The sequence below is a fragment of the Entelurus aequoreus genome, linkage group LG28, assembly GCF_033978785.1.
Source record: "Entelurus aequoreus isolate RoL-2023_Sb linkage group LG28, RoL_Eaeq_v1.1, whole genome shotgun sequence".
Lineage (NCBI taxonomy): Eukaryota > Metazoa > Chordata > Actinopteri > Syngnathiformes > Syngnathidae > Entelurus > Entelurus aequoreus.
In genome coordinates this window covers 19094313-19121117 of record NC_084758.1, presented here as the reverse complement: position 1 = coordinate 19121117, position 26805 = coordinate 19094313, and the positions used below count along the sequence as shown (strand labels likewise).

The 26805-nt window shown below is 34.2% G+C and overlaps 1 protein-coding gene across 7 annotated transcripts in view; it reads right to left on the bottom strand.

Annotated features, from left to right (window-relative positions):
• The window catches only part of hs3st1 (heparan sulfate (glucosamine) 3-O-sulfotransferase 1), a 362702-nt gene that overhangs the window by 15808 nt on the left and 320089 nt on the right, over positions 1 to 26805 (bottom strand). For all 7 annotated transcript variants that reach the window (XM_062039569.1, XM_062039571.1, XM_062039570.1 and 4 more), the window contains one exon: positions 11286 to 11337. The gene's annotated coding sequence lies outside the window, so the exon portion shown is untranslated. The remainder of the gene's footprint in view (positions 1 to 11285; positions 11338 to 26805) is intronic.

Below are 26805 nucleotides of genomic sequence, written 5' to 3'. Positions count from 1 at the left end.
ATATATTTTTAATGCAATTTTAAAATATATCTATTTATTCATGTGCACATTTATTTACTCAGCTGCAATGTTTAGCAGAGTGTTGGTAAAAGAGAATTGTAAAAATCAATCAGGAAAGAAAGACCGGACCATAGGGCACACCGGATTATAAGGCGCACTGCCGATGAATGGTCTATTTTTTAAATCTTTTATAGGGCGCATTAAAGGAGTCATATTATTATTATGTAATAAATAAATGTAAAACACTTCTTTGTGGTCTACATAACATGTAATGGTGGTTCTTTGGTCAAAATGTTGCATAGATGATGTTTTACAGATCATCTTCAAGCCGACCGGAACTCTCTAATAACTAAAGTTCCTTGGGTGAATAATGTACACTCACCACACCGGTATGTTTTAGCGCTTTCATGGCGAGTTTACTGACAAATACAAGTAAGAACTTTACACTACTTTATATTAGAAATGGCAACAACGGAGGATGAATGTCACATAACATGCTTTTTATTTTTTTTGCTCCACTTCCTGTTTGCCTCTATCTACCTCCACTCCTCTGGTCTGAGCCTGGTTCGGCCCCCTCACCTGTTCCTGGTTGCCAAACAGGATGCTTCTTATGACAGCCCAGATCATTTCGCTTTTTCTTTTGCGCACTTCCCTTTTCTTTTTTTTTTGTGTCACCCGCGCTTTCTTTTGTGCACCTGCCTGCCGTCTTTGCGCCCCGGGGTCCAGACGCACACCAGAACTTGACAAAAAGATGATTTTCTATTGCCAAGCTGGTGGCTGTGCCGAGTATATTTATGCTACAGAACAACACACGCAAGCAGGAGGGCCTTGCAGAGAGAAACATGAAATCATGGGAGGTGGAATATGGCTACACACACACACACACACACACACACACACACACACACACACACACACACACACACACACACACACACACACACACACACACACACACACACACACACACACACACACACACACACACACTCTTGTATTTCTTCCTTCTTGAGACCTCTGAAAAATGCCTAACTCTTTAGGACCGCCTTTTCTAGATATATAAAGATTAGTATTTACAACATTAATAATATATACATACTATGCAAATAGAAAAAAGTTTGTTGTGAAAAATTAGTTAAAATTTCACAAGAAAAAGGTCACAATTTCACAGGAAAAACTTAAAATTTTGGCAGTATTATAATAAAAGTCGTAATTTTACTCAACGCAAGTCAGCATTTTACAAGAAAAACTGAACATTTGTGCAATATTATGATAAAAGTTGGAATTGTACTCAATAACAGTCGCAATTTTACAAGAAAAAGCTTAAAATGTTGGCAATTTAATGAAAAGAGTTGTGATTTTACTTGACAAAAGTCACAATTTTATAAGAAAACGTAAAAATTTTGGCAACATCATAATAATAATCGGACTTTTACTTGGCAAAATTATGACAAAAGTACTTTACATATACATATAATACTTTTTGTAAAATTATTACAAAAGTCATAATTTTACTCGAAAAATGTCACTATTTTACAAGAACAACAAAAAAATTGGCAATATTGTGATACAAGTCAGAATTTTGTATGACAAATGTCCCCATTTTGCATTAACAAGTAATAGTTTTACGAGAAAATAGTGCAATATTACAGAAACAGAAAGAACATGAGAAATTGTTCCCAATTTTATACGTAAAAAGTCGACACATTGTGAGAAAAAGACTGCTTTTAGTTCATTTTTTATTTATTTTTTTGTTAGTAATTGGTTTTTAATCTTCATTATTTACTTCAAGTTATTACAGTATGTCTCTGTATACATATTTGTTTTATTTGTTTAATTAATTTTGGCCAAAGGGGGCGCATCTCAATTTCTTACACACACTTGTTATTTCATATGTTGACCAGAGGGGGAGTATTTCAAATTTTTACACACACTTGTTATTACATATGTTGACCAGAGGGGGAGCACTTTTAAAACCGACACACAGTCAATATGAAAAATCCCTCCTTTTTGGGACCACCCTTTCTAGATATATAAAGATGTGTATTTACAACATTAATAATATATACATACTATGCAAATATAAAAGCTTGTTGTGAAAAATGAGTTGGAATTTCACAAGAAAAAGATCAAGGAAAACCAACAATTTTGGCAGTATTATAATAAGTCGTAATTTTACTCAACGGAAGTCCAAATTTTACAAGAAAAATTGAACATTTGTGCAATGTTATGATAAAAGTTGGATTTTTACTCAATAACAGTTGCAATTTTACAAGAAAGAGCTTAAAATTTTGGCAATTTTATGAAAAGAGTCGTGATTTTACTGGACAAAAGTCACAATTTTATAAGAAAACTTACAATTTTTGGCAACATCATAATCTGACTTTTACTGGGCAAAATTATGACAAAATTCATAATTTTACTCAAAAATGTCACTATTTTACAAAAACAAAAACAAAAATGGCAGTATTGTGATAAAAGTCAGAATTTTGTATGACAAATGTCACCATTTTGCATTAAAAAGTAATAATTTTACATACAAAGTCATAATTGTACGAGAAAATATTGCAATGTTACAGAAACAGAAAGAATATGAGAAATTGTTCCCAATTTTATACGAAAAAAGTCGACACATTGTGAGAAAAAGACTGCTTTTAGTAAAAAAAATTTTTTTTTAATTTTTTGTTAGTAATTGGTTTTTAACCTTCATTATTTACTTCAAGTTATTACAGTATGTCTCTATATACATATTTAATTTTTTAAAATACATTTTGGCCAAAGGGGGCGCATTTCAATTTCTTACACACACTTGTTATTACATATGTTGACCAGAGGGGCAGCATTTCAAATTTTTACAGACACTTGTTATTTCATATGTTGACCAGAGGGGGAGCAGTTTTAAAACCGACACACAGTCAATTTCAAAAATCCCCTCCTTTTTGGGACCACCCTTTCCAGATATAAAAAGATGTGTATTTACAACATTAATAACATATACATACTATCCAAATATAAAAAAGTTTGTTGTGAAAAATGAGTTGGAATTTCACAAGAAAAAGGTCCAGGAAAACCTAAAATTTTGGCAGTATTATAATAAAAGTCGTAATTTTACTCAACTGAAGTCAACATTTTATAAGAAAAACTGAACATTTGTGCAATATTATGATACAAGTTGGAATTTTACTCAATAACAGTCGCAATTTTACAAGAAAAAGCTTAAAATGTTGGCAATTTTATGAAAAGAGTCGTAATTTTACTCGACAAAAGTCACAATTTTATTAGAACACTTTAAAACTTTGGCAACATCATAGTAATAATCAGAATTTTACTTGCCAAAATGACAAAATTATGAAAAATTTCACTATTTTACAAGAACAACAAAAAAAATGGCAATATTGTGATAAAAGTCTGAATTTTGTAAGACAAATGTCCCCATTTTGCATTAACAAGTAACAATTTTACATAAAAAAGTAATAATTTTACGAGAAAATATTGCAATATTACAGAAACAGAAAGAATATGAGAAATTGTTCCCAATTTTATACGAAAAAAGTCGACACATTGTGAGAAAAAGACTGCTTTTAGTTAATTCATTTTTATTTTTATTTGTTATTAGTAATTGGTTTTTAATCTTCATTATTTAATTCAAGTTATTACAGTATGTCTTTATATACATATTTAATTTAAAAAAAATACATTTTGGCCAAAGGGGGCGCATTTCAATTTCTTACACAGAGATGTGTAGTGAAAAAATAGTTGGAATATCACAAGAAAAAGGTCAAGAAAAAACAAAAATTCTGGAAGTATTATAATAAAAGTTGTAATTTTACTCAACGGAAGTCAACATTTTATAAGAAAAACTGAACAATTGTGCAATATTATGATAAAAGTTGGATTTTTACTCAATAACAGTTGCAATTTTACAAGAAAGAGCTTAAAATTTTGGCAATTTTATGAAAAGAGTCGTGATTTTACTGGGCAAAAGTCACAATTTTATAAGAAAACTTAAACATTTTTGCAACATCATAATCTGACTTTTACTAGGCAAAATTATGACAAAAGTCATCATTTTACTCAAAAATGTCACTATTTTACAAAAACAACCAAAAAAATGGCAATATTGTGATAAAAGTCAGAATTTTGTATGACAAATGTCACCATTTTGCATTAAAAAGTAATAATTTTACATAAAAAGTCATAATTGTACGGGAAAATATTGCAATGTTACAGAAACAAAAAGAATAGGAGAAATTGTTCCCAATTTTATACGAAAAAAGTCGACACATTGTGAGAAAAAGACTGCTTTTAGTAAAAAAAAAAATGTTTTAACATTTTTTGTTAGTAATTGGTTTTTAATCTTCATTATTTACTTCAAGTTATTACAGTATGTCTCTATATACATATTTAATTTTTTAAAATACATTTTGGCCAAAGGGGGCGCATTTCAATTTCTTACACACACGTGTTATTACATATGTTGACCAGACGGGGAGCATTTCAAATTTTTACACACACTTGTTATTTAATATGTTGACCAGAGGGGGAGCACTTTTAAAACAGAAACAGTCAATTTGAAAAATCCCTCCTTTTTGGGACCACCCTTTCTAGATATATAAAGATGTGTATTTACAACATGAATAATATATACATACAATGCAAATATAAAAAAGCTTGTTGGAATTTTACAAGAAAAAGGTCAAGGAAAACCTAAAATTTTGGCAGTATTGTAATAAAAGTCGTAATTTTACTCAACAGAAGTCAAAATTTTATAAGAAAAACTGAATAGTTGTGCAAAATTATGATAAAAGTTGGAATTTTACTCAATAACAGTCGCAATTTTACAAGAAAAAGCTTAACATTTTTGGCAATTTTATGAAAAGAGTCGTGATTTTACTCGACAAAAGTCACAATTTTATAAGAAAATTAAATTTTTTTGGCAACATCTTAATAATAATCAGAATTTTACTTGGCAAAATTATGACAAAAGTCATCATTTTACTCAAAAAATTTCACTATTTTACAAGAACAACACAAACATTGGCAATATTGTGATAGTCAGAATTTTGTATGACAAATGTCACCATTTTGCATTAACAAGTAATAATTTTACATAAAAAAAGTAATAATTTTACGAGAAAATATTGCAATATTACAGAAACAGAAAGAATATGAGAAATTGTTCCCAATTTTATATGAAAAAAGTCGACACTGAGAAAAAGACTGCTTTTAGTTCTTTATTATTATTATTTTGTTTGTAATTGGTTTTTAATCTTCATTATTTACTTCAAGTTATTACAGTATGTCTAGGGATGATGTTTGATAAGAAATTATCGAGTTCGAGTCTATTATCGAATCCTCTTATCGAACCGATTCCTTATCGATTCTCTTATCGAGTCCAGATAGGTTGTTGTATATGGAAAAAAACACACAATATTTGGTTTAACAAAAGCTCACTTTTATTATATAAGAAAAAAATTGAATCTAATAAATAAATAAATATTGACTGTTACCCCCCTAAAAAAATAAAATAAAATAAATAAACATTGACTGTTGTTACCCAAAGTATATTAATTGGGATTTTTCAGAGAAACAAATATATACAGTAACACAAAAACAACCTGTCTCTGTGATCACTATAGGTGTATAAATAATAATATAGTGTTAAATAAAATCAGTCCCTTGGGCACAAAACTGGAAATAATACAGCTCTCCAAAAAGTGCAATTCTGCTGCTATTTGACATAACTGTTTATGATGCTTTGACATTTTTGCACTTTAAAGAAAGAAAGAAAAGTTGTTTGCAAATGTGGTTACAATGCTAAAAAATGAAAAGTTAAAGCTAAAAAAAGAAATACACTTTATTGAGTTAACATTATTTCTTTAAAGGGGGAAAGATGTTATGAGCTAGGGCAGGGGTCACCAACGCGGTGCCCGCGGGCACCAGGTAGCCCGTAAGGACCAGATGAGTAGCCCGCTGGCCTGTTCTAAAAATAGCTCAAATAGCAGCACTTACCAGTGAGCTGCCTCTATTTTTTAAATTGTATTTATTTACTAGCAAGCTGGTCTCGCTTTGCTCGACATTTTTAATTCTAAGAGAGACAAAACTCAAATAGAATTTGAAAATCCAAGAAAATATTTTAAAGACTTGGTCTTCACTTGTTTAAATAAATTAATTTATTTTTTTACATTGCTTCTTATAACTTTCAGAAAGACAATTTTAGAGAAAAAATACAACCTTAAAAATGATTTTAGGATTTTTAAACACATATACCTATGCAATGCCAGGCTTCCCACTAACTGACAAAGAAACAGATAACAGATTTGGTGTCCAGTTCAAAGTGTGACATGATTTATTTAAAAATTTGAGAGTTGACTTATGTATTTTACATGAGTTATTATTTGTACAAACATGGTGCAAAGTAATTCATGATTTGTTAAAAAAATTTAGTGGCTAGCTAGTTAAAATGGGATATTGTGATTTCACAAGACTGTCTTAAAAGTGATCACTTGAAAATGTTCAATTTGAAAAATGTGCACTTAGAGAAAATATAAAAATAAAGTGTTGCATATTGATATTTATCTGTTTCTATATATATTTATTGTGAGAAATCATTAAGATGATCAGTGTTTCCACAAAGATAAATATCATTAATTAATAATAATAACATAGAGTTAAAGGTAAATTGAGCAAATTGGCTACTTCTGGCAATTTATTTAAGTGTGTATCAAACTGGCAGCCCTTCGCATTAATCAGTACCCAAGAAGTAGCTCTTGGTTTCAAAAAGGTTGGTGACCCCTGAGCTAGGGAATATAACAACTACACTACCCATCATGCAACGGGAGTGACGAGCATGCGCGGTAGCCCCGAAAAGTGTTGTTGCATGTCGTCACCCGTGAAAGTAAACGTCAAGAACTCAGCCAACCCGCCTCGTCTGCATTATTTATGATTAGACAGACAACACATATACAGTGTGAAAAACAAAAGTTAAAAAAGGGAGATGTGTTGTATACATATGTATGTGCTGCGGTTGCTTTAAGAACGTTGCGCCAGCTGCCGTAAAGGAGGTGCGTTGCTAGCCTGGTTGCTATGTTTCCGGTGGGTCGTAAAAGTGTTCTTCATGAGTTTGTACCCTGCTCAAATCTCTCAGTAAAGTTATTCATTGGATTATACCTTTTGTTTTGAACTTTATTACACCTTGGAGCGCTTTTTCCCGTCCATTTTTTTCCTGCTTTCGCTATCTGCGCCTAATGACTGAGCTACATGACTGATTTATTGTGATGTCACACGGAGCATTTCTGGTCGGGACGGGATTCATTCCGAGGGATTCGAATAAAGAACCAACTCTTTTCTTTACTATAGTGGTCTCGATAATGGGTACCGGTTCTCAAAAAGGGATTCGAGTCCGAGGACTCGGTTATTTTCTTATCGAACAACCGGGAAAACCGGTTTCGAGTATCATCCCTATATATACATATGAATTTTTTAAAATACATTTTGGCCAAAGGGTACACACACTCGTTATTACATATGTTGACCCGAGGGGGAGCACTTTTAATACCGACACAGTCAATTTGAAAAATCCCTCCTTTTTGGGACCAGCCTTTCTAGATACATAAAAATTAGTATTTACAACATTAATAACATATACATACTATCCAAATATAAAAAAGCTTGTAGTGAAAAATTAGTAGGAATTTCACAAGAAAAAGGTCAAGGAAAACCTAAAATTTTGGCAGTGTTATAATAAAAGTCGTAATTTTACTCAACGGAAGTCAACATTTTATAAGAAAAACTGAACATTTGTGTAATATTATGATAAAAGTCATAATTTTACTCAACGTAAGTCAAAATTTTACAAGAAAAACTGAACATTTGTGCAATATTATGATAAAAGTTGGAATTTTACTCAATAACAGTCGCAATTTTACAAGAAAAAGCTTACAGTTTTGGCAATTTTATGAAAAGAGTCGTAATTTTACTCGACAAAAGTCACAATTTTATTAGAACACTTTAAAACTTTGGCAACATCATAGTAATAATCATAATTTTACTTGCCAAAATGACAAAATTATGAAAAATTTCACTATTTTACAAGAACAAAAAAAATGGCAATATTGTGATAAATGTCAGAATTTTGTATGACAAATGTCGCCATTTTGCGTTAACAAGTAATAATTTGACCAAAAAAAAGTAATAATTTTACGAGAAAATATTGCAATATTACAGAAACAGAAAGAATATGAGAAATTGTTCCCAATTTTATACGAAAAAAGTCGACACATTGTGAGAAAAAGACTGCTTTTAGTTCATTCATTTTTATTTTTATTTGTTGTTAGTAATTGGTTTTTAATCGTCATTATTTACTTCAAGTTATTACAGTATGTCTTTATATACATATTTAATTTTTAAAAATACATTTTGGCCACAGGGGGCGCATTTCAATTTCTTACACAGAGATGTGTAGTGAAAAAATAGTTGGAATTTCACAAGAAAAAGGTCAAGAAAAAACAACAATTTTGGAAGTGTTATAATAAAAGTCGTAATTTTACTCAACGGAAGTCAAAATTTTATAAGAAAAACTGAACATTTGTGCAATATTATGATAAAAGTCATAATTTTACTCAACGGAAGTCAAAATTTTACAAGAAAAACTGAACATTTGTGCAATATTATGATAAAAGTTGGAATTTTACTCAATAACAGTCGCAATTTTACAAGAAAAAGCTTACAGTTTTGGCAATTTTATGAAAAGAGTCGTAATTTTACTCGACAAAAGTCACAATTTTATTAGAACACTTTAAAACTTTGGCAACATCATAGTAATAATCAGAATTTTACTTGCCAAAATGACAAAATTATGAAAAATTTCACTATTTTACAAGAACAAAAAAAATGGCAATATTGTGATAAATGTCAGAATTTTGTATGACAAATGTCGCCATTTTGCATTAACAAGTAATAATTTTACAAAAAAAAGTAATAATTTTACGAGAAAATATTGCAATATTACAGAAACAGAAAGAATATGAGAAATTGTTCCCAATTTTATACGAAAAAAGTCGACACATTGTGAGAAAAAGACTGCTTTTAGTTCATTCATTTTTATTTTTATTTGTTGTTAGTAATTAGTTTTTAATCATCATTATTTACTTCAAGTTATTACAGTATGTCTTTATACACATATTTAATTTTTTAAAATACATTTTGGCCAAAGGGGGCGCATTTCAATTTCTTACACAGAGATGTGTAGTGAAAAAATAGTTGGAATTTCACAAGAAAAAGGTCAAGAAAAAACAACAATTTTGGAAGTGTTATAATAAAAGTCGTAATTTTACTCAACGGAAGTCAAAATTTTATAAGAAAAACTGAACATTTGTGCAATATTATGATAAAAGTCATAATTTTACTCAACGGAAGTCAAAATTTTACAAGAAAAACTGAACATTTGTGCAATATTATGATAAAAGTTGGAATTTTACTCAATAACAGTCGCAATTTTACAAGAAAAAGCTTACAGTTTTGGCAATTTTATGAAAAGAGTCGTAATTTTACTCGACAAAAGTCACAATTTTATTAGAACACTTTAAAACTTTGGCAACATCATAGTAATAATCAGAATTTTACTTGCCAAAATGACAAAATTATGAAAAATTTCACTATTTTACAAGAACAAAAAAATGGCAATATTGTGATAAATGTCAGAATTTTGTATGACAAATGTCGCCATTTTGCATTAACAAGTAATAATTTTACCAAAAAAAGTAATAATTTTACAAGAAAATATTGCAATATTACAGAAACAGAAAGAATATGAGAAATTGTTCCCAATTTTATACGAAAAAAGTCGACACATTGTGAGAAAAAGACTGCTTTTAGTTCATTCATTTTTATTTTTATTTGTTGTTAGTAATTAGTTTTTAATAATCATTATTTACTTCAAGTTATTACAGTATGTCTTTATATACATATTTAATTTTTTAAAATACATTTTGGCCAAAGGGGGCGCATTTCAATTTCTTACACAGAGATGTGTAGTGAAAAAATAGTTGGAATTTCACAAGAAAAAGGTCAAGAAAAAACAACAATTTTGGAAGTGTTATAATAAAAGTCGTAATTTTACTCAACGGAAGTCAAAATTTTATAAGAAAAACTGAACATTTGTGCAATATTATGATAAAAGTCATAATTTTACTCAACGGAAGTCAAAATTTTACAAGAAAAACTGAACATTTGTGCAATATTATGATAAAAGTTGGAATTTTACTCAATAACAGTCGCAATTTTACAAGAAAAAGCTTACAGTTTTGGCAATTTTATGAAAAGAGTCGTAATTTTACTCGACAAAAGTCACAATTTTATTAGAACACTTTAAAACTTTGGCAACATCATAGCAATAATCAGAATTTTACTTGCCAAAATGACAAAATTATGAAAAATGTCACTATTTTACAAGAACAACAAAAAAAATGGCAATATTGTGATAAATGTCGGAATTTTGTATGACAAATGTCGCCATTTTGCATTAACAAGTAATAATTTTACCAAAAAAAAGTAATAATTTTACGAGAAAATATTGCAATATTACAGAAACAGAAACGATATGAGAAGTTGTTCCCAATTTTATACGAAAAATTCGACATGTGAGAAAAAGACTGCTTTTAGTTAATCTTTTTTTTTTTTTGTTAGTAATTGTTTTTTAATCTTCATTATTTACTTCAAGTTATTACAGTATGTCTCTATATGTATATATATATATATTTTTTTTTAAATTAATTTTGGGCAAAGGGGGCGCATCTCAATTTCTTACACACACTTGTTATTACATATGTTGACCAGAGGGGGAGCACTCTTTAAAACCGACACACAGTCAATTTGAAAAATCCCTCCTTTTTGGGACCACCCTCATTTTGATATATTTCACCACCAGGGGTGCAAATGAGACATTCTCTATTAGATGCAACGGTTTTCCGTATTGGGACCATGATTTATGTCCTAACTTGTTCACACCTCCTCATATGGAAGCTACTTTTCCTTGTTGATGTCTCAAGAAGGGTGGAAATACAAGCGCACACACATATATAAATATGTGCTTAGTGGGAGGAGACACATTGCAAAGGGTGTTCCTGCACATTGACTATTCAAAGTGACAGAGGCCACTTCTTTAGGTACGCCTGCAGCTGCAGAAGTCATGGTGTGTACAGTATCGGCCCGCTTTGAGGAAGCCTCACAGCACATTAGCATAATAATAGCACAGCTAAAGAGCACTAATACCCTCAGCGGCTCACCTCTGGAGCATCTTCTGCTGCTGCCGCTTCTCCCCCTCATCAAAACAGTCGCCTGAAGAAGGAAAAAAATGAAGTATTTTTAAACAACATGTCTAAGCAGTCCAACAGGAACCTCCTGCACACACAGCATGTTGTCAGTAAACATATAAAAGGTCGCGCACGGCTGCCCAAAGATCCTCCTTGACACGGTCAAAGATCCTCTATTTTGTTCAGTCGGCCATCAGGTGTCATTTGATCGAAGGTTTTTGCTGTAAACTTTGAAAAAAGAGAACTTTTAGAGAAGTGGAGGGTGACCTTTTGTGTTTTTTGTGTATCTGCTGAAGTGTGCAACCCTGCAGCAACACACGAGTTTATTTTCTGCTCAGTGACACACAACACGAGTGCACACGCCGCATCGCTGCTGCATTGTCGAGCGTTGTATCATGAAAGCTTTTGTTCGCTTTCTGCATGACCATTAGTAGCTATTCTGTCTTTTACTACAAACCCCAAAACCAGTGAAGTTGGCATGTTGTAATGGTAAATAAAAACACGTTTTTATACATGCAACATGTTTCAAAAAAGCTGGCACGAGTGGCAAAAAAGACAGAGGAAGTTGAGGAATGCTCGTCAAACACTTATTTGGAACATCCCACAGGTGAACAGGCTAATTGGGAACAGGTGGGTGCCATGATTGGGTATAAAAGCAGCTTCAACGAAATGCTCAGTCATTCACAAACAAGGATGGGGCGAGGGTCACCACTTTGTCAACAAATGCGTGAGCAAATTGTTTAAGAACAACATTTCTCAACCAGCTGTTGCAAGGAATTTAGGGATTTCACCATCTACGGTCCGTAATATCATCAAAAGGTTCAGATAATCTGGAGAAATCACTGCACGTAAGCCATGATGTTACGGATATTCGATCCTTCAGGTGGTACTGCATCAAAAACCGACGTCAGTGTGTAAAGGATATCACCACACGGGCTCAGGAACACTTCAGAAAAACACTGTCAGTAACTACAGTTTGTCGCTACATCTGTAAGTGCAAGTTAAAACTCTACTATGCAAAGCGAAAGCCATTTATCAACAACACCCAGAAACGCCGCCGGCTTCGCTGGGCCCGATCTCATCTAACTTGGACTGATGCAAAGTGGAAAAGTGTTCTGTGGTCTGACGAGTCCACATTTCAAATTGTTTTTGGAAACTGTGGACGTCGTGTCTTCCGGACCAAAGAGGAAAAGAACCATCCGGATTGTTATAGGCGCAAAGTTGAAAAGCCAGCATCTGTGATGGTATGGGGGTGTATTAGTGCCCAAGACATGGGTAACTTACACATCTGTGAAGGTACCATTAATGCTGAAAGGTACATACAGGTTTTGGAGCAAGATATGTTGCCTTCCAAGCAACGTTATCATGGACGCCCCTGCTTATTTCAGCAAGACAATGCCAAGCCACGTGTTACAACAGCGTGGCTTCGTAGTAAAAGAGTGCGGGTACTAGACTGGCCTGCCTGTAGTCCAGACCTGTCTCGCATTGAAAATGTGTGGCGCATTATGAAGCCTAAAATACCACAACTTAGGCTGTACATCAAGCAAGAATGGGAAAGAATTCCACCTGAAAAGCTTAAAAAATGTGTCTCCTCAGTTCCCAAACATTTACTGAGTGTTGTTAAAAGGAAAGGCCATGTAACACAGTGGTAAAAATGCCCCTGTGCCAACTTGTTCGCAATGTGTTGCTGCCATTAAATTCTAAGTTAATGATTATTTGCAAAAAAAATGAAGTTTCTCAGTTTGAACATTAAATATCTTGTCTTTGCAGTCTATTCAATTGAATATAAGTTGAAAAGGATTTGCAAATCATTGTATTCTGTTTTTATTTACCATTTACACAACTTCACTGGTTTTGGGTTTTGTACTTTATTGCAAGGGTTTCTCAAAATGACAAAACAAACTTTTTAAGAAATAAAGAATAAGTAATGACTGTTATATATTAAGAAAATGTGCGTATCAAATTTTAAACATCTGGTATAAAAGGTTATGTAACTCATTTTATTGAATTTCATGCATTATTTGTCAAATAAACAAATACAATGTTTACATTACACAATATGGTATATTTAGAGGTAAAATATACAGATTGAAATTGCTGTATTGCTTTGTTAAATAGGAAATGGAAACATAATTACGCTAAAAGAATGACAAAAAAAAGGCTGAAATGTCGACAAATTAATAATAACACAAAAAATCTCTTTTTTTTTTAACTTTCATACACATTTTTGAAAAGTCATAAACATGTCAAAGTGCCTCCCATATTACATTTTTCAGTTGAATTTTTTTCAGTTAGCGTAACTTAGTGAGAGATTACTGGTAAAATAATTTTAAAAAAACACAAAATAATACAATTTATGTAAGAAAATATACATTTAAACAGAAATGGTGATTGAAAATGAGTCTTATTTACTTTGCTGTAAGTTGCTGTATCGCTTGGTAACGGAAACGGGAAAATAAATACGCAAAAAGAAATGTCGACAAATGAATAATTTGCTTTGTGGCGATCACTTGCTGTGTGTTGCAATATAAAATTAGACCTTTATGATTTTTACTAGAGAAAAAAAATAAAACATATCAAAAAACACGTAATGATGTTGACTTTTTGTACGTTTTTTCGGTGGAAAATAATTACAACATTGAAGATGCTTTACAAATGATTTTAAAAAAAAGTTTTGTTGGAAGATGACGACAAATGATAGATATTTAAACAAAATAAAAAATAAGTACATTAAAAAGTATAAAGATGGAGCATTATTTAAATCAGTATTAGTATTCATGCATGTGATTATAGTCAATGTTGGAGCCAAGTTTATTGTTGTTTATTATTTATTGTATGCCAAAGAGACTTGTAACGATGTTCAGACAGCCAGGTGTGTCCCTGGAGTCTGTTTACCGACGTGAGAAGAATCTCTCCTGTCTGCTCCGCTTTTCAGAGTAAAAGCCCTTCAAACGCCCGCTTTTGAAGTAGCAGGTTTTTTTTATGACATCAAGAAAACTAAGCTGATACCACGTCTGACCCGGAGGACAGCAGTTAAAGAGAGAAGACAAAAGGCTTCGCTATGCATCTTAAAAGGAAGCTGGGAGATCTATCAGCTACAAACATGTTGGGTTTTTTTTCCAGCGCATAAGGTAAGTTAGTTTGATGCTGTTGTTGAAATGGGAGTGCGATGTTAGCACGTTAGCTCGGGTTACGACCCTCACTTGAAAAACGGAATGTGTATATACATACACACACACACACATATATATATATATATATATATATATATATATATATATATATATATATATATATATATATATATATATATATATATATATATATATATATACATACATATATATACATATTTATATATATATATATATATATATATATATATATATATATATATATATATATATATATATATATGTATATATAAATATATATGTGTGTGTGTGTGTGTGTGTGTGTGTGTGTGTGTGTGTATATATATATATACACACAGTATGTATGTGTGTATATATATATATATACAGTATATATGTGTTTGTGTATATATATATATATATATATATATATACAGTATATATGTGTTTGTGTATATATATATATATATATATATATATATATATATATATATATATATACTGTGTGTATATATACTGTATATATATATATATATATATGCATATATACTGTGTGTATATATATAAATATATATATACAAACACACAAAACACACATATACTGTATATATATATATATATATATATACACACACACACATATACTGTATATATATATATATACACATGTACACACATTATATATATATATATATATATATATATATATATATATATATATATATATATATATATATATATATATATATATATATATATATATATATATATATATATATATATATATATATATATATATATATAAATGCCTTTGGCCACTCAGCTGATGGAATACAGCGTGTTCTCTTCTCGGTCTTGTTTTGCTATCAAGGTCATTTGTATTTGAGAAAGCTCTCTCTCACACACACACACACACACACACACACACACACACACACACACACACACACACACACACACACACACACACACACACACACACACACACACACACACACACACACACACACACACACACACACACACACACACACACACACACACACACACATATATATATATATATTTACTGCCAGTATATAGTACACATGTGAAAGAATTGGACATTAAAATATAATAATCAAACATGAAACTAAACCTCATCATATTATTAATAAAAACTCTTTTAAACCAATGATTTAGTTGATCAATATAATGTACCCAGAAATCATTTTTTACATTTTATCTCTTTAAAACACGCTGTAAATAAATGCATATCCTCTGAAAGTATGTCCTTAAATAGCCATGAACTGGAAGATGCACTTTTTAATCAAGATACAATGAAGAAATTAATTAAACTATTCTATGGAATAATAAATGAACACCACACTAGAAATGCAAATGATGCATGTGTTCGGAAATGGATGATGGACTTAAACATTTTAGATGAAAGAGACATATCATGGAATGATATTTGGAAAAATGTCAATAAGCCCTTAAAGATAAGCTGACTCAATTTAAGATATTGAATAGGTTGTATTTTACATCTTCTCAGCTGTTTAAAATTGGTGTAGTAGATAGCAAGTTATGCATGAAGTGTCGGGCAGCTGAGGCAACTCTTGTTCATTTATTGTGGGGATGTCAGAGAATAAAAGAGTTATGGTTGAAAACAACAAAAGAAGCAATCACATTCCTTAATATAAACATCCCAATGACACTGCAAACTTGTATTCTTGGGGATCTCCATCAATTTAGTAACGTGTCATCAAAGAGTAAAAATGCTTTTCTTTCAATATGCATTATAACAAAAAGGGTAATATTAAAAAAATGGATATATGTTGATAGTACAACTCATACTGACTGGTACACACACATAATACATACTGACTGGTATACACACATAATACATACTGACTGGTATACACACATAATACATACTGACTGGTACACACAAGCTATGGAGATGATATCAGTAGAAAAAACTGCATTTAGTTTAGATAATAATGAGTCATATATTGGAATATGGGATCCATTATTTAAATTTGTTTCAACTATTAAATGAACCAAAATATGACTTATTATATCTTTGTGGAAAATGTTGGACACAGTGTGTTGTCAAGCTTGTGAGATGTGATGCAAGTGTAAGCCACTGTAACACTATTGTTCTTTCATATTTTTTGTATTATTTTTTATTAATGTTTTTAATGATAATATTAATGAGGTTTTTTTTTAATCACTGCTATTTTGAAATTGTTACTAATATTGATACTGTTGTCGATAATGTTCATTTTTGTTTCACTACATTTGGATTGTACCGTGTCATGTTTGCGTGTCCTCAATTGCTCTCAAATGCTTGGTTTATTGTTGTTCTTAATGTTGCTGGGACGGGTTTGGTTTTGGATTTGGATTGCATTATTGTGGTATTGTTGTGTATTGTTTTTTTGATTGATTAATAAATTCATAAAAAAATAACAAATAAAATAAATAAATAAAAAACATGAAACAAACTGTTGGGAAAAATCACAATAACAAAATGATGGCCAAAAATACAGCAAAAATTTACTGAAAAGACAGAAAAGTCAGCATTTGTTCCCTGTGATAATGTTCATTATTTACTCAATTAAATATATATTTTTTAAATATTTGTAAAATACATATTATACCAAATACTAATATTAATATAAACATTTTTGACCCTGGAATTCTTTGGATTATTTATTTTTCTGTGGTTTTCTGGGAAGTGGGAAATAGTCAACTGTACGCCTTTTAAATACCAACCTAATATGAATGTGGTCATTCATCCAGGTCATTGTCATCTCAGGGCATCTAATCCATCGCAACTGGACTGTTTGGTGTTTGTTTAGGGTATAATATCATATACAGTAGACATTGGATGGCTGATATTGGACTTACTGTTAGATGACAAGTATAAAAAAAGGATGTAAAATGCAAAGTGTGATGGTTGAACCGCCAAACGTGCTTCCAAACAGTTGGATGACGTCGTCCTGTTGCATGAAAACGGAGTTTCATCATCGCCCTGGTGCGAGTGGCGGCCGTTAAAGAGTCATGGGAACGCACGGGAGTCTTCCTAACAAGTCGTGACAAGACTTTCTCCCCACCTGGATGCACGCCGGAGGCAGCAGACACTCCTCAAGTGTATTTAAGAGCTTCAAACAGTGCTTTCCTTTTTTACATTATTCACCCCATGAAGCATTTTCTTTCACATTGACAACCAAACATAAAGATGGTGAAATATGTTGGCGCCAATAAGCATCTGTTTGTTGACTCTGTGTAGGTGTAAACATTCATTAGCACTCTCTCGCTGGATGCACTCACTTCCTGTGGCCTCAGCACAGCCACCTGGGAATTACTATTAATAACTACTTTTTTTTTAATTTAAAAAAGGTAAGTGCAACGCGTACAGTAATAATACTGCAACTGCAGAGGTGCAAATCCTTACAAATTCACTTTTTGATGACATGCAGCAAAAACACTGGTCAAAGATCTTCTATATTACAGAACCCAAAACCAGTCAAGTTGGCACTTTGTGTAAATGGTAAATAAAAGCAGAATACAATGATTTGCAAATCCTTTTCAACTTATATTCAATTGAATAGACTACAAAGACAAGATACTTAATGTTGAAACTCAGCAACAAATTTTTTTTTTGCAAATAATCATTAACTTAGAATTTAATGGCAGCAACACATTGCAAAAAAATTGGCACAGGTGCATGTTCACCACTGTGTTACATGGCCTTTCCTTTTAACAACACTCAGTGAACGTTTGGGAACTGAGGAGACACATTTTTGAAGCTTTTCAGGTGGAATTCTTTCCCATTCTTGCTTGATGTACAGCTTAAGTTGTTCAACAGTCCGGGGGTCTCCGTTGTGGTATTTTAGGCTTCATATTGCGCCACACATTTTCAATGGGAGACAGGTCTGGACTACAGGCAGGCCAGTCTAGTACCCGCACTCTTTTACTATGAAGCCACGTTGATGTAACACGTGGCTTGGCATTGTCTTGCTGAAATAAGCAGGGGCGTCCATGATAACGTTGCTTGGATGGCAACATATGTTGCTCCAAAACCTGTATGTACCTTTCAGCATTAATGGTGCCTTCACAGATGTGTAAGTTACCCATGCCTTGGGCACTAATACACCCCCATACCATCACAGATGCTGGCTTTTGAACGTTGCGTCTATAACAATCCGGATAGTTCTGTTCCTCTTTGGTCCGGAGGACACGACGTCCACAGTTTCCAAAAATAATTTGAAATGTGGACTCGTCAGACCACAGAACACTTTTCCACTTTGCATCAGTCCATCTTAGATGAGCTCGGGCCCAGCGAAGCCGGTGGAATTTCTGGGTGTTGTTGATAAATGGCTTTGGCTTTGCATAGAGTTTTAACTTGCACTTACAGATGTAGCGACCAACTGACAGTGGTTTTCTGAAGTGCTCCTGAGCCCATGTGGTGATATTCTTTACACACTGATGTCGCTTTTTGAAGGTCCGTAATATCATCGCTTACTGCAGTGATTTCTCCAGATTCTCTGAAACTTTTGATGATATCACGGACCGTAGATGGTGAAATCCCTAAATTCCTTGCAATAGCTGGTTGATAAATGTTGTTCTTAAACTGTTGAACAATTTGCTCAGGCGTTTGTTGACAAAGTGGTGACCCTCGCCCCATCCTTGTTTGTGAATGACTGAGCATTTCATGGAAGCTGCTTTTATACCCAATCATGGCACCCACCTGTTTCCAATTAGCCTGTTCACCTGTGGGATGTTCCAAATAAGTGTTTGTTGAGCATTCCTCAACTTTATCAGTCTTTTTTGCCACTTGTGCCAGCTTTTTTTAAACATGTTGCGGGGGTCAAATTCCAAATGAGCTAATATTTGCAAAAAATAAAGTTTTCCAGTTGGAACATTAAATATCTTGTCTTTGCAGTCTATTCAATTGAATATAAGTTGAAAAGGATTAGCAAATCATTGTATTCTGTTTTGATTTACCATTTACACAACGTGCCAACTTCAATGGTTTTGGGGTTTGTAGACCTACTGCAAAAACACTAGTCAAAGATCCTCTATATAACAGGAGTGCAGTGCTAATTTAAAGTACATACTGCAAAAACACTAGTCAAAGATCCTCTATATGACAGGAGAGTTGTTTTTAAGTACCTACTGCAAAAACACTAGTCAAAGATCCTCTATATGACAGGAGAGTTGTTTTTAAGTACCTACTGCAAAAACACTAGTCAAAGATCCTCTATATGGTAGGAGTGCAGTGCTACTTTTAAGTACGTACTGCAAAATCACTAGTCAAAGATCCTCTATATGGTAGGAGTGCAGTGCTACTTTTAGGTACCTACTGCAAAGATTCTCTATATCACAGGAGAGTTGTTTTCAGGCAAACCGACGCTTGTCAAAGATCCTCTTTACGACACGAGAGTTGTTTTCAAGTTTACCTACTGCAAAAACACAAGATCCTCTATATAACATGAGTGCAGTGCTACTTGAAGTACCTACTGCAAAAACACTTGAAAAATATCCCCTATATGTCAAGAGTTCTGTGCTACTTGAAGTACCTACTGCAAAAACACCAGTCAAAGATCCTCTAAATAACAGGAGTGCAGTGCTACTTTTAAGTACCTACTGCAAAAACACTAGTCAAAGATCCTCTATATGTTGGGAGTGCAGAGCTACTTTTAAGTACATACTGTAAAAACACATGTCAAAGATCTTCTATATGTCAAGAGTTATGTGCTGTTTATAAGTACCTACTGTAAAAATACTAATCAAAGATCCTCTATATGACAGGAGAGTTGTTTTTACGTATAAATACTGCAAAAACAAGAGTCAAAGATCCTCTATATGACAGGTGAGTTGTTTTAAGTACCTACTGCAAAAAAAACTAGTCAAAGATGCTCTATATGGTAGGAGTGCAGTGCTACTTTTTAAGTACCTACTGCAAAAACACTAGTCAAAGATCCTCTATATGGTAGGAGTGCAGTGCTACTTTTAAGTACAAACTGCAAAAACACTAGTCAAAGATCCTCTATGGTAGGAGTGCAGTGCTACTTTTAAGTACAAACTGCAAAAACACTAGTCAAAGATCCTCTATATGGTAGGAGTGCAGTGCTACTTTTAAGTACAAACTGCAAAAACACTAGTCAAAGATCCTCTATGGTAGGAGTGCAGTGCTACTTTTAAGTACAAACTGCAAAAACACTAGTCAAAGATCCTCTATATGGTAGGAGTGCAGTGCTACTTTTAAGTACATACTGCAAAAACACTAGTCAAAGAACCTCTATGTGGTAGGAGTGCAGTGCTACTTTTAAGTACATACTGCAAAAACACTAGTCAAAGAACCTCTATACAACAGGAGTGCAGTGCTAATTTTAAGTACATACTGCAAAAACACTAGTCAAAGATCCTCTATATGACAGGAGAGATTATCTTAAGCATGCCTACTGCAAAAACACTAGTCAAAGATCCTCTATATGACAGGAGAGTTTATCTTAAGCATGCCTACTGCAAAAACACTAGTCAAAGATCCTCTAAATAACAGGAGTGCAGTGCTACTTTTAAGTACCTACTGCAAAAACACTTGTCAAAGATCCTCTATATGTCAAGAGTTCTGTGCTGTTTTTAAGTATACCTACTGCAAAAACACTAGTCAAAGATCCTCTATATGGGAGGAGTGCAGTGCTACATGAGGGACATATGTCTGTGAGGTGATGAGGACACGAGGGACATATGTCTGTGAGGTGATGAGGACAGGAGATATATTACTGTGAGGTGATGAGGACATGAGGGACATATTTATGTGAGGTCATTAGGGAATGGGGGACATACTTATGTGAGGTGATGAGGACATGAGGGACATATTACTGTGAGGTGATGAGGACATGAGACAGATTTATGTGAGGTGATGAGGACATGAAAGACGTATTTATGTGAGGTGATGAGGACATGAGGGACATATTACTGTGAGGTGATGAGGACATGAGACAGATTTATGTGAGGTGATGAGGACATGAAAGACGTATTTATGTGAGGTGATGAGGACACGAGGGACATATGTCTGTGAGGTGATGAGGACAGGAGATATATTACTGTGAGGTGATGAGGACATGAGGGACATATTACTGTGAGGTGATGAGGACATGAGACAGATTTATGTGAGGTGATGAGGACATGAAAGACGTATTTATGTGAGGTGATGAGGACATGAGGGACATATTACTGTGAGGTGATGAGGACATGAGACAGATTTATGTGAGGTGATGAGGACATGAAAGACGTATTTATGTGAGGTGATGAGGACATGAGGGACATATTACTGTGAGGTGATGAGGACATGAAAGATGTATTTATGTGAGGTGATGAGGACACGAGGGACATTTTTGTGAGGTGATGAGGACATTATGGACATATTTTAAATACCTACTGCAAAAACACTAGTCAAAGATCCTCTATATGACAGGAGTGCAGTGCTACTTTTAAGTACCTACTGCAAAAACACTAGTGAAAGATCCTCTATATGGGAGGAGTGCAGTGCTACATGAGGGACATATATCTGTGAGGTGATGAGGACATGAGGGACATATGTCTGTGAAGTGATGAAGACACGAGGGACATATTACTGTGAGGTGATGAGGACATGAGACAGATTTATGTGAGGTGATGAGGACATGAGGGACATATATCTGTGAGGTGATGAGGACATGAGGGACATATTACTGTAAAGTGATGAGGACACGAGGGACATATGTCTGTGAAGTGATGAAGACACGAGGGACATATTACTGTGAGGTGATGAGGACATGAGACAGATTTATGTGAGGTGATGAGGACATGAGACATATTTATGTGAGGTGATGAAGACATGAAAGACGTATTTATGTGAGGTGATTAGGGAATGGGGGACACACTTATGTGAGGTGATGAGGACATGAGGGACATATTACTGTGAGGTGATGAGGACATGAGGGACATATTACTGTGAGGTGATGAGGACATGAAAGACGTATTTATGTGAGGTGATGAGGACATGAGGGACATATATCTGTGAGGTGATGAGGACATGAGGGACATATTACTGTGAGGTGATGAGGACATGAAAGACGTATTTATGTGAGGTGATTAGGGAATGGGGGACATACTTATGTGAGGTGATGAGGACATGAGGGACATATATCTGTGAGGTGATGAGGACATGAGGGACATATTACTGTGAGGTGATGAGGACATGAAAGACGTATTTATGTGAGGTGATGAGGACATGAGGGACATATTACTGTGAGGTGATGAGGACATGAAAGACGTATTTATGTGAGGTGATGAGGACACGAGGGACATTTTTGTGAGGTGATGAGGACATTATGGACATATTTTAAATACCTACTGCAAAAACACTAGTCAAAGATCCTCTATATGACAGGAGTGCAGTGCTACTTTTAAGTACATACTGTAAAAACACATGTCAAAGATCTTCTATATGTCAAGAGTTATGTGCTGTTTATAAGTACCTACTGTAAACATACTAATCAAAGATCCTCTATATGACAGGAGTTGTTCTTAAGCATGCCTACTGCCAAAACACTAGTCAAATATTCTCTGTATGGCAGGAATGCAGTGCTACTTTTAAGTACATACTGCAAAAACACAAGTCAAAGATCCTCTAAGGAGTGCAGTTATACTTGAAGTACCTACTGCAAAAACACTAGTCAAAGATCCTCTATATGTTGGGAGTACAGTGCTACTTTTAAGTACCTACTGCAAAAACACAAGTCAAAGATCCTCAATATGACAGGAGTGCAGTAATACTTGAAGTACCTCCTGCAAAAACACTAGTCAAAGATCCTCTATATGTTGGGAGTGCAGTGCTACTTTTAAGTACCTACTGCAAAAACACTGGTCAAAGATCCTCTAAATAACAGGAGTGCAGTGCTACTTTTAAGTACCTACTGCAAAAACACAAGTCAAAGATCCTCTATATGGTAGACGAGTGCAGAGCTACTTTTAAGTACCTACTGCAAAAACACTAGTCAAAGATCCTCTTTATGTTGGGAATGCAGTGCTACTTTTAAGTACCTACTGCAAAAACACAAGTCAAAGATCCTCTATATGTTGGGAGTGCAGTGCTACTTTTAAGTACCCACTGCAAAAACACTAGTCAAAGAACCTCTAAATAACAGGAGTGCAGTGCTACTTTTAAGTACCTACTGCAAAAACACAAGTCAAAGATCCTCTATATGGCAGAAGTGCAGTGCTACTTTTAAGTAACCTACTGCAAAAACACTAGTCAAAGATCCTCTATATAGTAGGAATGCAGTGCTACTTTTAAGTACCTACTGCAAAAACACAAGTCAAAGATCCTCATATGGTAGGAATGCAGTGCTACTTTTAAGTACCTACTGCCAAAACATTTGTCAAAGATCCTCTATATGTCAAGAGTTCTGTGCTGTTTTTAAGTATACCTACTGCAAAAACACTAATCAAAGATCCTCTATATGACAGGAGAGTTGTTCTTAAGCATGCCTACTGCAAAAACATTAATCAAAGATCCTCTATATGACAGGAGAGTTGTTCTTAAGCATGCCTACTGCAAAAACACTAATCAAAGATCCTCTATATGATAGGAGAGTTGTTCTTAAGCATGCCTACTGCAAAAACACTAGTCAAAGATCCTCTATATGACAGGAGAGTTGTTCTTAAGCATGCCTACTGCAAAAACACTAGTCAAAGATCCTCTATACGACAGGAGAGTTGTTCTTAAGCATGCCTACTGCAAAAACACTAATCAAAGATCCTCTATATCACAGGAGAGTTGTTCTTAAGCATGCTTACTGCAAAAACACTAGTCAAAGATCCTCTATTAGACAGGAGAGTTGTTCTTAAGCATGCCTACTGCAAAAACACAAGTCAAAGATCCTCTATATAGCAGGAGTGCAGTGCTACTTTTAAGTACCTACTGCCAAAACACTTGTCAAAGATCCTCTATACGTCAAGAGTTCTGTGCTGTTTTTAAGTATACCTACTGCAAAAACACTAGTCAAAGATCCTCTATATGACAGGAGAGTTGTTCTTAAGCATGCCTACTGCAAAAACACTAATCAAAGATCCTCTACATGGCAGGAGTGCAGTGCTACTCTTAAGTACATACTGCAAAAACACGAGTCAAAGATCCTCTATATGGCAGGAGTGCAGTGCTACTCTTAAGTACACTGCAAAAACACAAGTCAAAAATCCTCTATATGGCAGAGATGCAGTGCTACTCTTAAGTACATACTGCAAAAACACGAGTCAAAGATCCTCTATATGGCAGGAGTGCAGTGCTACTCTTAAGTACATACTGCAAAAACACTTGTCAAAGATCCTCTACATGTCAAGAGTTCTGTGCTGTTTTTAAGTATACCTACTGCAAAAACACTAGTCAAAGATCCTCTATATCACAGGAGAGTTGTTCTTAAGCATGGCTACTGCAAAAACACTAGTCAAAGATCCTCTACATGGCAGGAGTGCAGTGCTACTTTTAAGTACATACTGCAAAAACACAAGTCAAAGATCCTCTATATGGCAGAGGTGCAGTGCTACTCTAAAGTACATACTGCAAAAACACAAGTCAGAAGACCCTCTATATGGCAGGAGTGCAGTGCTACTCTTAAGTACACTGCAAAAACACAAGTCAAAGATCCTCTATATGGCAGAGGTGCAGTGCTACTTTTAAGTACATACTGCAAAAACACGAGTCAAAGATCCTCTATATGTCAGGAGTGCAGTGCTACTCTTAAGTACATACTGCAAAAACACAAGTCAAAGATCCTCTATATGGCAGAGGTGCAGTGCTACTCTTAAGTACATACTGCAAAAACACAAGTCAAAGATCCTCTATATGGCAGAGGTGCAGTGCTACTCTTAAGTACATACTGCAAAAACACAAGTCAAAGATCCTCTATATGGCAGGAGTGCAGTGCTACTCTTAAGTACACTGCAAAAACACAAGTCAAAGATCCTCTATATGGCAGAGGTGCAGTGCTACTCTTAAGTACATACTGCAAAAACACGAGTCAAAGATCTTCTATATGGCAGGAGTGCAGTGCTACTTTTAAGTATATACTGCAAAAACACTTGTCAAAGATCCTCTATATAGCAGGAGTGCAGTGCTACTTTTAAGTACATACTGCAAAAACACTTGTCAAAGATCCTCTACATGTCAAGAGTTCTGTGCTGTTTTTAAGTATACCTACTGCAAAAACACTAGTCAAAGATCCTCTATATGACAGGAGAGTTGTTCTTAAGCATGGCTACTGCAAAAACACTAGTCAAAGATCCTCTACATGGCAGGAGTGCAGTGCTACTTTTAAGTACATACTGCAAAAACACAAGTCAAAGATCCTCTATATGGTAGAAGAGTGCAGTGCTACTTTTAAGTACACTGCAAAAACACAAGTCAAAGATCCTCTATATGGCAGAGGTGCAGTGCTACTCTTAAGTACATACTGCAAAAACACGAGTCAAAGATCCTCTATATGGCAGGAGTGCAGTGCTACTTTTAAGTACATACTGCAAAAACACGAGTCAAATATCCTCTATATGGCAGGAGTGCAGTGCTACTCTTAAGTACATACTGCAAAAACACAAGTCAAAGATCCTCTATATTGTAGAAGAGTGCAGTGCTACTTTTAAGTACACTGCAAAAACACAAGTCAAAGATCCTCTATATGGCAGGAGTGCAGTGCTACTCTTAAGTACACTGCAAAAACACAAGTCAAAGATCCTCTATATGGCAGGAGTGCAGTGCTACTCTTAAGTACACTGCAAAAACACAAGTCAAAGATCCTTTATATGGCAGAGGTGCAGTGCTACTCTTAAGTACATACTGCAAAAACACGAGTCAAAGATCCTCTATATGGCAGAGGTGCAGTGCTACTTTTAAGTACATACTGCAAAAACACGAGTCAAAGATCCTCTATATGTCAGGAGTGCAGTGCTACTCTTAAGTACACTGCAAAAACACAAGTCAAAGATCCTCTATATGGCAGGAGTGCAGTGCTACTCTTAAGTACACTGCAAAAACACAAGTCAAAGATCCTCTATATGGCAGAGGTGCAGTGCTACTCTTAAGTACACACTGCAAAAACACGAGTCAAAGATCCTCTATATGGCAGGAGTGCAGTACCTACATTAAAACGGCTCGCACAGCCAGCAGGGGATGATTGGGAGGTAATAAAAAGGTATGCTGGTTTGTGTAATTAATGCAGAGTTGCCATCCTTGCCAAAGGCCTTGATTGGCACACTAAGGCTCCGACTAAAGGGCGATGGGGGGGGATTAACCCGACTCGCTCCCGAATACGCTGAGGATGAAGCCGCCT